Raw genomic sequence first — 7650 nt, forward strand, 5'->3', positions numbered from 1 at the left:
ACAATCCTCCTGCCTAAGGGTCCTGAGTAGCCAGGACTACAAGCACGTGCTATCATGCCCAGTTAATTTTTAAATATTTTTGTAGAGATGGAACTCAAGATCAGCTTAGTCTCAAACTCTTGACCTCAAGCAATCCTCCTGCCTAGGCCTCCCAAAGTGCTGTAATTATAGGCATGAGTCACTGCACCCAGACTGTCTTTTTAAAATCTGAAAAATTCTGAGTTCTGAAACACATCTGACTTTGAGAATTTTGCATAAGGGAGCGTGGATCTATATTTCCCTCTTTTAACATTGTTAAACCTTGTGACATGTGAAATCAGCGGTGTACATAAAACTATCTGCATCACCCGAAATCTTTTATTTCACAGACTACTTTTAAAGAGTGAAGGTTCCTCAGACTTCCTACAGTTTTCTTGGTAATGCTATTTAAAAAAAGTCTCATCATAATGTAAAAGTATTCTTTTTCAAGTTAACATCTCTATAGTGCAAGTTAAGTTTTTCAAAACTGTCTTTTCCCTCTGTGACTTGTCTTTCGTACTTTTCTGCAGGTTGCTGTGGACCTTCGTGTAACACTAGCAAGCTGGAGGACCCACTTGAGAACCGTGATTTGAAAGGACTACTTTAGATGGCATATTAAATAGCACAAAGGCAAAATTAAATATTGCCTCTCACTTTTGCATATGGCACAGAACCAAGATCCTCCCTCATTCTTAACTGGGCCCTGGGTTAAATTAGTTCCTTATGTGCCTGTTTTTTTTTTTTTTTCAGTTTTGGTTTTCCATTTCTTTCTGTACAGCCACAGAAATGAATAATAAAAGCCGAACTAAGTCTTACCAGAAAAACACAACAGGATTCAAAAGGTGGAAGTTAAATCCCTCAACTCCTGTGAGGCAAACATTTAAAAAATATGAAGAGATTGATCTCCCTTTTATATTTTGGCACACCTCATATTATCTGCATCAATGTAGCTTCTTCACCAGATCTTAATCATTTGGCAAAACTACTTAGAGGCTCAGTTCAAGGACTTATTCATAGTTCTGAGTTCAAGTCACAGGAAGAATAATATCTGCTTCTCACTGAATTCAAGTTTATGATTTCCAAGACTGGCCCTCCCTTAAAATAGCCATTTTGTATATGGGTGTATAAGTGTTGAAGGTAACATCACCAGTTGAGCATTTGTTTATACTAAGAAAATGTATTCACAAAAAATAGAAGTTTGACAATCTTGGGTACTATTATCAAGGATTAAAATATTAAAAACTAATCCTGAATTCATTACCTGATATGTGCTATTTATCTCCAACTTTAGTCATATCCTCCTTTTGTACAAATTATCTGTTCCATAGGATAGTCTTACCTTTGCTATTGTCCATCATGAGCCACTGGCTTAGGAATTTCCTGTGTTTTTCTATGATCCAATAATTAAAATGTATTTGATATATATCAATATGTTTAGAGTTTGTATTGGCTACAGATTATTCAGAGGAATAAGGGTGTGTGTGTGTGTATGCATGAGTGTGTGTGTGTGTGTGTGTGTGTATGCACATTTGATATCTGATGCTTGCTGACTATCTGATATGAAGATCTACATGTTAGGCGAAGGTTAGAAAGGATTACAACAATTCTTAAATAAGAGGGTTTTAGTTGTGAACATGATGTTCTGAGAGGTGATTTTCAAACTGTTTTCCACAGAACCATAGCTCTTAGGAGAGGTCCCTTGACACTTGATCTCACTTTAATATTTTAACTGCATTAATTGTTAAGGCAAACATTCAAATGTGTTATATACTAAATTTTAATACATTGTAGTCCGCCAGCATATTGACTTTTGCTGCCAGGTTAATTCATTTTTGGGCAAGCCTTAAGGCAAAAATCTTTCTTACCATCGCTGGGACTGTATTTGAACTTGAAAACGCAGGTCAATGATTCAGATGGTCTCAGTTCTGCACTGGGTTTTCTTTCTTGTAACTCACACCTGTGCATGTGTAGACACACACACATACACACACATATACAATACAAGGTTGCACCCCTATTTGTCTGAGAGTTAGGATGCCCTATTTTCTAAACAACCTGGTAAATTATAAAAATAAATTGAATGCCAAGGTTGATCTGACTTCAACAGTCACCTAAATTACTGTCTGAAAGTTTTGTGTGTGTCAAACAGAATTTTCACATTTTTTTTTTTACCTCATCCACTTCCATGCTGTTCGAATGTTTGCAAGATACATATGCCTTATTATTGTCAAAAAGAAAAAAAAATTAAAAATTGTACTTACAGTCATGTTAATTTTAACTGATAAATATTCAGACCATGGATATAAATTGTTGTTTCATCTCTTACTGCATTTGTGTACCTGGTAAGAAACTTAACATTACCTCTAATCTACCACTTCAGCAGTGAAGTTTGTAACAGTGATCTCTCTGTTTGTTGCAGGGTTAAATGTAGAGACTGAGAACAATTCCTGATTTAACAATAGATCTTCTTCAATATATGCTCTTTTAATTATAAAATACTTTAAAAGTGTTACAGTGTATAAAATACTTTACATGTGTTAAAGTTACTTTTGAAAACAAATCAATTTAAAATGTATGAAGCTTTGTTGCTTGATATCAAGTAATGTGTTTCAAAAATTATATTACCTAGGGTTTCCACAGCTTTTATTCAAGTCACAGGAAGAAGAAACAAACAACCAAATCAACTTAGAGAAAAATCTGCTTCCCATGGAATATACAACAGATATAAAAGGGTTAAGAGCTAAGTTCTGCTGGAAATATGCTAAGATCAATTATATTTTACATTTTCACAACTTCTCTAAATTGACTCTCCCAGTTTGCAGATGGCATTAAGCCGTCTCTGAGTAGTGAAATGTCAGGCTACGGGCGGAGATGGGGGGATGCACGATGTTATTGTGAGTAGGTGGAAAAGCATTTGGATGAGTTACAGAGTAGAAGGTAACTGATTGCAAGGGGGAAAACTGTGCACCATAGGATGCCCATGAAACTGCCCCAGAGCAACCACTCACAAAGCAGGAGTGAAGAGGGTAGTTCTAGTGGGAGAGTGCCCAATGAAAGGTGCTCTCAGTGCTGCTGACAATAAAATGATGGGCATTAATAAGTTTCCTGGAATGTAACACTTCAGTCAGTTATTCAAAACCTGGTACCTCTACACCTGGCACACAATTTGCAAAGCTAGCCATTTCAATAGGAAAAATAAACAAATCTGAGAAATTGGCAACCGAAGTGATCACGTGCCTAAGGGGTTATTTATTTGAGTATAAAATGGACAATGCACTTCCATTTTAAAAGGCATATGTACTTACAATCATCATTAAGAGTTGTCAGGAGGCAAAATAATGATATAAGCAGAATGTACTCCATCATGCTCTTTAGAAGATACTTAGCAGTGGCCAGCTCTGTGGCAAAGCAAGGTAAATTAGACTACCATCTGACCTTTCACAAAGCAATTGTGTATCTATTATCTCATTTAGTTCTCAAAAGAGTTCCTAGCAGTACATGTGGAGGGAGAGGAAAGATTGGCTGGCAGGGAGTTTTATTAGAGTGTTCTGCATATTGTACCCAGCCACTTGTATTCTCAAGCACCATTAATAAGGATGGCATTCTGTGGGAAAATCGAGGCATCAGGTATCTATATAGGTGGATCTATGAATTATTTTGGCCATTTTAAAAAGCTTTTAAAAAAGTCTATTTTCCCCCAAGTGCATATTATTGTGTGTTTCCTATAGTTTAGTATTTTTAGTTTCTCAAATGCAAACATATATTAGCTTATTATAGACAATTACTTATTTTTGCAGCAACTTCTTTTTTCTGGATTGAAATTTGAATGTAGGAAACTTGTCTTTTCTTCCAGTTTTACATGTAATAGATAAACTTTCCTATATCTAAGGCTTTCCATTTCTTTATATTGTCAAATATCACTCAGAATGCCCAGTCATAAAATTTTGCATTGTATCAGTTAATTTTTATATTTTATTCCTGGTAGTTCCAAGTGATGACATCTGAACTGAAATTAAAACCAATTAATGTTGAAGTCATTGTGATGCAAATCAGAACTTTCTGTGATTGGACACATGATCCTAAATCTTGTTTATTTTGCTCTAAATAATTGTTGAATATTCTTTTTTTTTCTTTTTTTTACATCAGACTGATATAGTCCAAGTGGAACCAGCTGATCTCATTGAATAAAAACCCTTGATTTTCATTTGAAACTGAGATACTATGAGAACAAAACGTGGCGATTTTCTGGCATAAAAAACTGCAGAGATATTTTAACAGAATGCAGAAACGTCTGGGGAGTTAACCATTGTACAGATGGGATTTACATCTACCTTACTTTCTGTGGGCCTTCCTTCAAAGTTCTCTCAATTATCAGAATCATACCAGAGTTGTACCAGAAATTCTTTGCTCTCCATGAGCTGAGACAGCAATTGCAACATAACTGAATCTTGATAGTGGTTAAAAATTTCCTGCACAAATACAAACACACAAACCAAGAACAGCAACAACAATCCAGACATAGAATGTCAAATGCAATGTTTTTATAAAAGAAATGTACCCCTTACTTTTCTTCACTTATTTTTATCTATGATTATTATGCCCATTTTCATAAATTTGACCCAATTTTTTACATTAAAAGCTCAACATGTTCCATTTACTATGCAAAGCCTTTCAGATTACCAGCAAACCATGAGAAATAGATTTCAAACAGAAGAATGAAAAATTTATTATGAAGGTTAGAAAAAAAATGAGACATGGAGTGCAGGAAACTGAACTGATATATTCTATATCGAAGATTTGGGAAGTGTTGCATTTGCTATTTTGATGAGGAAGTGATCTGTAGAATTAGTTGGCTCCCTAATGTTTCCAGCTCATGTTAATCACATAAGGACAGAGACTGTTAAAGCAAATAAGCCAGTTTTGTGGTAGGGAGGGTATTTAATTCTTTTCATTCTTGAATTCAAGCACACAGCAATAAATAATGCACACACACTTTTGGACAAAGCAGAATTTAATTAGAAAAAAATAAATTTTGTGTCATTCCCTAAATGAAGAATAGTCCATGTAATGTACATAGTATACATTATTAATTGCCCATGTGGGGATGAAATTAATTCCATTTAGAAAGTTATTTTTCCTCTTAAGTCAGCAGAAAGTATAATTATGCACATTTTGAATAAAGGTATATATTTTTTATTCATGCCCATAGTGTGTTAGAAATGACGAAATATTAACATATGAGGAAGAAGGGTAACAGCATGGAAAAACAGATAAAAGTATTCAAAATGCGTTGTTTGAATAAGCAACCATTTATGAACAGTATGAATGTAGACTTTTATAGTCTACATTCATACTGTTCATGAAGAAGTACCGCAGATACTGAAGAAGTACCGCAGATGAGGCTGTAGCCGAACCTTGGTCATGAGTATGAATAACCTGACTGATGAGGTAAAAGGGTTGTTTTTTAGAAACAGGCAAAATATGGAGGGAGATATGAATGAGAGATTTCTCAGCACTAACTTGTTTATTTCCCATTTTCTGAGCATGTCTTGTATTTTCTTAGCTCTGCACCCTTACTGGACACAATCCTGTATGCCTCTGATGCTCGCTTATTGTCTCAGAGATTTCCCATGTGGAAATTCTATGCAGACATTAAACTCAAGCTTAAATGCCGCATTCCCCACAGAGATTTTCTAATCCCTCAGGCTCTGACCCCTACCATCTCTAAACTCTTTCAACAGTTTATAAAACACCCCATGTTAATTAGTAATTGCTCTACACTAGGAAAGACCTTTATATACATACATGAGTGCATAGAATTTTTGCCAAAAGCTTTATAAGTCCATTATTCTCTTTTTAAATATGGTGAAATAGGCTTAGCAAAGTTAATAACCTGTTGTAAGTTGCTTAGCAAGAGGAGGATTTGGATTCCAACCAAGCTCTATTTTATTTTATTTCATTTACATTGCATTCTCTTTCTGGTAACAATTTTCCATGACTTCTGTATTTCTTTACCAAGTAACACTTTGGGTTGCAAGCAATAGAAATCTTTCACAAACTAAATTAACCATTCATGAGTACATTTTAATAATAACATGAAGTTATATCCCAGAACTTAAGCACGAGCAGGGCAATGGACCATCACAAAGGAGAGGCATCAAAAGTTGACCAATCACAAGGTGGACTGAAAATTCTACATCTGGGATTGGTTCCCTGCATCTCTTCTATCCCTGCCACAATGTGGTTATGAGTAAGACAGACCTTAATTCCAGGTTCAGGATGTATCCTGTGGGTCTAAGTCATCCAGGATGATCTCAATCCTAGGTATTAGACAATCAATGTTTGGCCTTCTCTGGCTACAGCAATGATACAGCAATGATTTTTTTTTTTTTTTTTTGAATATGTGACCAAGTGGGCCCAATCAAAATGGCACCTGAAACATTTTCTGATGGCTGAGAAAAGAGAAGTTCTCTTCTTTTGATGGATGATTTCTGGATAAGGCTTGGAATGATTGTCAGTTTACTACCACGAGGAAAGCTGGTCTGAGGTCAAAGCCAGTAAATGGAATAGGGTGGAGACTCACAGGTAAATAGACCCAGGCCTAAATCAAACTGTTCCTGAATTTTATGTGGTATGGTACATTATCACTCCAAAGTACTTACTGCCTATCCCACTAAGAATTATACTGACCCACCCTTTTGACATCAGTCTTTGTCATGAAACCTGCTTTGGTCAATAATACGTGAATTAAAGAAAATGCACATGACTTTTGAGAAGAAGCTTTAAAAGTCAATACATAATTCTACCATTGTCACCAGTACATTCACTTTGTTTTATGCCATGACATATCCTTGGTAGGGGCCGCTCCTTTAGCCTGAACCCCAGAATGAAGAAGACACATGGAACAGAGCCCTGTACTGACATGTAACACGTAAGACAAAGAAATGTTTGTAGTCACAAGATGGCGCCGAAAGCGAAGAAGGAAGCTCCTGCCCCTCCTAAAGCCGAAGCCAAAGCGAAGGCTTTAAAGGCCAAGAAGGCGGTGTTGAAAGGTGTCCACAGCCACAAAAAAAGAAGATCCGCACGTCACCCACGTTCCCACGGCCCAAGACACTGCGACTCCAGAGGCAGCCCAAATATCCTCCGAAGAGCGCCCCCAGGAGAAACAAGCTTGACCACTATGCTATCATCAAGTTTCCGCTGACCACCGAGTCTGCCATGAAGAAGACAGAAGACAACAACACACTTGTGTTGATTGTGGATGTTCAAGCCAACAAGCCCAGATTAAACAGGCTGTGAAGAAGCTCTATGACATTGATGTGGCCAAGGTCAACACCCTGATTCGGCCTGATGGAGAGAAAAAGGCGTATGTTCGACTGGCTCCTGATTACGATGCTTTGGATGTTGCCAACAAAATTGGGATCATCTAACCTGAGTCCAGCTGCCTAATTCTAAATATATATATATCTTTTCAACATAAAAAAAAAGAAATGTTTGTAGTAAGCCACAACAATTTTGGATTTTTTTCTATAGCATAACCTAGTGAAAGCTGACTAATACTATCACCCCTGAACATTACTGTTAAATAAGCCAATGAATGTCCTCCATGGTCAAAACTGGTATGAGTTTTAT

The 7650-nt window shown here is 36.4% G+C and overlaps 1 pseudogene; it reads left to right on the top strand.

The window, feature by feature from the left end:
- The first annotated feature begins 6979 nt into the window (after positions 1-6979).
- On the top strand, positions 6980-7448 carry LOC111538557 (annotated as a pseudogene).
- Positions 7449-7650: the final 202 nt, after the last annotated feature.

The sequence above is a fragment of the Piliocolobus tephrosceles genome, chromosome 10, assembly GCF_002776525.5.
Source record: "Piliocolobus tephrosceles isolate RC106 chromosome 10, ASM277652v3, whole genome shotgun sequence".
Lineage (NCBI taxonomy): Eukaryota > Metazoa > Chordata > Mammalia > Primates > Cercopithecidae > Piliocolobus > Piliocolobus tephrosceles.